Below are 7,446 nucleotides of genomic sequence, written 5' to 3'. Positions count from 1 at the left end.
CTAACTGAACTACAGCGGACCATGCTCTACTAACTGAACTACAGAGGACCATGTTCTACTAACTGAACTACAGAGGACCATGTTCTACTAACTGAACTACAGAGGACCATGTTCTACTAACTGAACTACAGAGGACCATGTTCCACTAACTGAACTACAGAGGACCATGTTCTACTAACTGAACTACAGAGGACCATGTTCTACTAACTGAACTACAGAGGACCATGTTCTACTAACTACAGAGGACCATGTTCTACTAACTACAGAGGACCATGTTCTACTAACTACAGAGGAGCATGTTCTACTAACTGAGCTACAGAGGACCATGTTCTACTAACTAAACTGCAGAGGACCATGTTCTACTAACTGAACTACAGGGGACCATGTTCTACTAACTGAACTACAGAGGACCATGTTCTACTAACTGAACTACAGAGGACCATGTTCTACTAACTGAACTACAGAGGACCATGTTCTACTAACTACAGAGGATCATGTTCTACTAACTGAGCTACAGATGACCATGTTCCACTAACTGAACTACAGAGGACCATGCTCTACAGAGGACCATGTTCTACTAACTACAGAGGACCATGTTCTACTAACTACAGAGGACCATGTTCTACTAACTACAGAGGACCATGTTCTACAGAGGACCATGTTCTACTAACTGAACTACAGAGGACCATGCTCTACTAACTACAGAGGACCATGTTCTACTAACTACAGAGGACCATGTTCTACAGAGGACCATGTTCTACTAACTGAACTACAGCGGACCATGCTCTACTAACTGAACTACAGAGGACCATGTTCTACTAACTGAACTACAGAGGACCATGTTCTACTAACTGAACTACAGAGGACCATGTTCTACTAACTACAGATGACCATGTTCTACTAACTGAACTACAGAGGACCATGTTCTACTGACTGAACTACAGAGGCCCATGTTCTACTAACTGAACTACAGAGGACCATGTTCTACTGACTGAACTACAGAGGACCATGTTCTACTGACTGAACTACAGAAGACCATGTTCTACTAACTGAACTACAGATGACCATGTTCAACTAACTGAACTACAGAGGACCATGTTCTACTGACTGAACTACAGAGGCCCATGTTCTACTAACTGAACTACAGAGGAACATGTTCTACTAACTGAACTACAGAGGACCATGTTCTACTGACTGAACTACAGAAGACCATGTTCTACTAACTGAACTACAGAGGACCATGTTCTACTAACTGAACTACAGAGGACCATGTTCTACTAACTACAGAGGACCATGTTCTACTAACTACAGAGGACCATGTTCTACAGAGGACCATGTTCTACTAACTGAACTACAGAGGACCATGCTCTACTAACTACAGAGGACCATGTTCTACTAACTACAGAGGACCATGTTCTACAGAGGACCATGTTCTACTAACTGAACTACAGAGGACCATGCTCTACTAACTGAACTACAGAGGACCATGTACTACTAACTGAACTACAGAGGACCATGTTCTACTAACTGAACTACAGAGGACCATGTTCTACTAACTACAGATGACCATGTTCTACTAACTGAACTACAGAGGACCATGTTCTACTGACTGAACTACAGAGGCCCATGTTCTACTAACTGAACTACAGAGGACCATGTTCTACTGACTGAACTACAGAGGACCATGTTCTACTGACTGAACTACAGAAGACCATGTTCTACTAACTGAACTACAGAGGACCATGTTCTACTAACTGAACTACAGAGGACCATGTTCTACTAACTACAGAGGACCATATTCTACTAACTGAACTACAGAGGACCATGTTCTACTAACTACAGAGGACCATGTTCTACTAACTGAACTACAGAGGACCATGTTCTACTAACTGAACTACAGAGGACTATGCTCTACAGAGGACCATGTTCTATTAACTGAACTACAGAGGACCATGTTCTACTAACTGAACTACAGAGGACCATGTTCCACTAACTGAACTACAGAGGACCATGTTCTACTAACTGAACTACAGAGGACCATGTTCTACTAACTGAACTACAGAGGACCATGTTCTACTAACTACAGAGGACCATGTTCTACTAACTACAGAGGACCATGTTCTACTAACTACAGAGGAGCATGTTCTACTAACTGAACTACAGAGGACCATGTTCTACTAACTGAACTGCAGAGGACCATGTTCTACTAACTGAACTACAGGGGACCATGTTCTACTAACTGAACTACAGAGGACCATGTTCTACTAACTGAACTGCAGAGGACCATGTTCTACTAACTGAACTACAGAGCACCATGTTCTACTAACTGAGCTACAGAGGACCATGTTCTACTACCTGAGCTACAGAGGACCATGTTCTACTAACTGAGCTACAGAGGACCATGTTCTACTAACTACAGAGGACCATGCTCTACTAACTGAGCTACAGAGGACCATGTTCTAATAACTACAGAGGACCATGTTCTACTAACTGAACTATAGAGGACCATGTTCTACTAACTACAGAGGACCATGCTCCACTAACTGAACTATAGAGGACCATGTTCTACTAACTACAGAGGACCATGTTCTACTAACTGAACTACAGAGGACCATGTTCTACTAACTGAACTACAGAGGACCATGTTCTACTAACTGAACTACAGAGGACCATGTTCCACTAACTGAACTACAGAGGACCATGCTCTACAGAGGACCATGTTCTACTAACTACAGAGGACCATGTTCTACTAACTACAGAGGACCATGTTCTACTAACTAGAGAGGACCATGTTCTACAGAGGACCATGTTCTACTAACTGAACTACAGAGGACCATGCTCTACTAACTACAGAGGACCATGTTCTACTAACTACAGATTACCATGTTCTACAGAGGACCATGTTCTACTAACTGAACTACAGAGGACCATGCTCTACTAACTGAACTACAGAGGACCATGTTCTACTAACTGAACTACAGAGGAGCATGTTATACTAATTGAACTACAGAGGACCATGTTCTACTAACTACAGATGACCATGTTCAACTAACTGAACTACAGAGGACCATGTTCTACTGACTGAACTACAGAGGCCCATGTTCTACTAACTGAACTACAGAGGACCATGTTCTACTAACTGAACTACAGAGGACCATGTTCTACTGACTGAACTACAGAAGACCATGTTCTACTAACTGAACTACAGAGGACCATGTTCTACTAACTGAACTACAGAGGACCATGTTCTACTAACTACAGAGGACCATATTCTACTAACTGAACTACAGAGGACCATGTTCTACTAACTACAGAGGACCATGTTCTACTAACTGAACTACAGAGGACCATGTTCTACTAACTGAACTACAGATGACTATGCTCTACAGAGGACCATGTTCTATTAACTGAACTACAGAGGACCATGTTCTACTAACTGAACTACAGAGGACCATGTTCCACTAACTGAACTACAGAGGACCATGTTCTACTAACTGAACTACAGAGGACCATGTTCTACTAACTGAACTACAGAGGACCATGTTCTACTAACTACAGAGGACCATGTTCTACTAACTACAGAGGACCATGTTCTACTAACTACAGAGGAGCATGTTCTACTAACTGAACTACAGAGGACCATGTTCTACTAACTAAACTGCAGAGGACCATGTTCTACTAACTGAACTACAGGGGACCATGTTCTACTAACTGAACTACAGAGGACCATGTTCTACTAACTGAACTGCAGAGGACCATGTTCTACTAACTGAACTACAGAGGACCATGTTCTACTAACTGAGCTACAGAGGACCATGTTCTACTACCTGAGCTACAGAGGACCATGTTCTACTAACTGAGCTACAGAGGACCATGTTCTGCTAACTACAGAGGACCATGCTCTACTAACTGAGCTACAGAGGACCATGTTCTAATAACTACAGAGGACCATGTTCTACTAACTGAACTATAGAGGACCATGTTCTACTAACTACAGAGGACCATGCTCTACTAACTGAACTATAGAGGACCATGTTCTACTAACTACAGAGGACCATGTTCTACTAACTGAACTATAGAGGACCATGTTCTACTAACTGAACTATAGAGGACCATGTTCTACTAACTACAGAGGACCATGTTCTACTAACTGAACTGCAGAGGACCATGTTCTACTAACTACAGAGGACCATGTTCTACTAACTGAACTGCAGAGGACCATGTTCTACTAACTATAGAGGACCATGTTCTACTAACTGAACTGCAGAGGACCATGTTCTACTAACTACATAGGACCATGTTCTACTAACTACAGAGGACCATGTTCTACAGAGGACCATGTTCTACTAACTGAACTACAGAGGACCATGCTCTACTAACTGAACTACAGAGGACCATGTTCTACTAACTGAACTACAGAGGACCATATTCTACTAACTACAGAGGACCATGTTCTACTAACTACAGATGACCATGTTCTACTAACTGAACTACAGAGGACCATGTTCTACTGACTGAACTACAGAGGCCCATGTTCTACTAACTGAACTACAGAGGACCATGTTCTACTGACTGAACTACAGAAGACCATGTTCTACTGACTGAACTACAGAAGACCATGTTCTACTAACTGAACTACAGAGGACCATGTTCTACTAACTGAACTACAGAGGACCATGTTCTACTAACTACAGAGGACCATGCTCTACTAACTGAACTATAGAGGACCATGTTCTACTAACTACAGAGGAACATGTTCTACTAACTGAACTACAGAGGACCATGTTCTACTAACTGAACTACAGAGGACCATGTTCTACTAACTGAACTACAGAGGACCATGTTCTACTAACTGAACTACAGAGGACCATGTTCTACTAACTGAACTACAGAGGACCATGTTCTACTAACTACAGAGGATCATGTTCTACTAACTGAGCTACAGATGACCATGTTCCACTAACTGAACTACAGAGGACCATGCTCTACAGAGGACCATGTTCTACTAACTACAGAGGACCATGTTCTACTAACTACAGAGGACCATGTTCTACTAACTAGAGAGGACCATGTTCTACAGAGGACCATGTTCTACTAACTGAACTACAGAGGACCATGCTCTACTAACTACAGAGGACCATGTTCTACTAACTACAGATTACCATGTTCTACAGAGGACCATGTTCTACTAACTGAACTACAGAGGACCATGTTCTACTAACTGAACTACAGAGGACCATGTTCCACTAACTGAACTACAGAGGACCATGTTCTACTAACTGAACTACAGAGGACCATGTTCTACTAACTGAACTACAGAGGACCATGTTCTACTAACTACAGAGGACCATGTTCTACTAACTACAGAGGACCATGTTCTACTAACTACAGAGGAGCATGTTCTACTAACTGAGCTACAGAGGACCATGTTCTACTAACTAAACTGCAGAGGACCATGTTCTACTAACTGAACTACAGGGGACCATGTTCTACTAACTGAACTACAGAGGACCATGTTCTACTAACTGAACTACAGAGGACCATGTTCTACTAACTGAACTACAGAGGACCATGTTCTACTAACTACAGAGGATCATGTTCTACTAACTGAGCTACAGATGACCATGTTCCACTAACTGAACTACAGAGGACCATGCTCTACAGAGGACCATGTTCTACTAACTACAGAGGACCATGTTCTACTAACTACAGAGGACCATGTTCTACTAACTACAGAGGACCATGTTCTACAGAGGACCATGTTCTACTAACTGAACTACAGAGGACCATGCTCTACTAACTACAGAGGACCATGTTCTACTAACTACAGAGGACCATGTTCTACAGAGGACCATGTTCTACTAACTGAACTACAGCGGACCATGCTCTACTAACTGAACTACAGAGGACCATGTTCTACTAACTGAACTACAGAGGACCATGTTCTACTAACTGAACTACAGAGGACCATGTTCTACTAACTACAGATGACCATGTTCTACTAACTGAACTACAGAGGACCATGTTCTACTGACTGAACTACAGAGGCCCATGTTCTACTAACTGAACTACAGAGGACCATGTTCTACTGACTGAACTACAGAGGACCATGTTCTACTGACTGAACTACAGAAGACCATGTTCTACTAACTGAACTACAGATGACCATGTTCAACTAACTGAACTACAGAGGACCATGTTCTACTGACTGAACTACAGAGGCCCATGTTCTACTAACTGAACTACAGAGGACCATGTTCTACTAACTGAACTACAGAGGACCATGTTCTACTGACTGAACTACAGAAGACCATGTTCTACTAACTGAACTACAGAGGACCATGTTCTACTAACTGAACTACAGAGGACCATGTTCTACTAACTACAGAGGACCATGTTCTACTAACTACAGAGGACCATGTTCTACAGAGGACCATGTTCTACTAACTGAACTACAGAGGACCATGCTCTACTAACTACAGAGGACCATGTTCTACTAACTACAGAGGACCATGTTCTACAGAGGACCATGTTCTACTAACTGAACTACAGAGGACCATGCTCTACTAACTGAACTACAGAGGACCATGTTCTACTAACTGAACTACAGAGGACCATGTTCTACTAACTGAACTACAGAGGACCATGTTCTACTAACTACAGATGACCATGTTCTACTAACTGAACTACAGAGGACCATGTTCTACTGACTGAACTACAGAGGCCCATGTTCTACTAACTGAACTACAGAGGACCATGTTCTACTGACTGAACTACAGAGGACCATGTTCTACTGACTGAACTTCAGAAGACCATGTTCTACTAACTGAACTACAGAGGACCATGTTCTACTAACTGAACTACAGAGGACCATGTTCTACTAACTACAGAGGACCATATTCTACTAACTGAACTACAGAGGACCATGTTCTACTAACTACAGAGGACCATGTTCTACTAACTGAACTACAGAGGACCATGTTCTACTAACTGAACTACAGAGGACTATGCTCTACAGAGGACCATGTTCTATTAACTGAACTACAGAGGACCATGTTCTACTAACTGAACTACAGAGGACCATGTTCCACTAACTGAACTACAGAGGACCATGTTCTACTAACTGAACTACAGAGGACCATGTTCTACTAACTGAACTACAGAGGACCATGTTCTACTAACTACAGAGGACCATGTTCTACTAACTACAGAGGACCATGTTCTACTAACTACAGAGGAGCATGTTCTACTAACTGAACTACAGAGGACCATGTTCTACTAACTGAACTACAGAGGACCATGTTCTACTAACTGAACTACAGAGGACCATGTTCTACTAACTACAGAGGATCATGTTCTACTAACTGAGCTACAGATGACCATGTTCCACTAACTGAACTACAGAGGACCATGCTCTACAGAGGACCATGTTCTACTAACTACAGA

This window comes from Salvelinus fontinalis, chromosome 8 (genome assembly GCF_029448725.1).
Source record: "Salvelinus fontinalis isolate EN_2023a chromosome 8, ASM2944872v1, whole genome shotgun sequence".
NCBI classification, from domain to species: Eukaryota; Metazoa; Chordata; class Actinopteri; order Salmoniformes; family Salmonidae; genus Salvelinus; species Salvelinus fontinalis.
Note: the sequence above shows the minus strand (reverse complement) of the source record.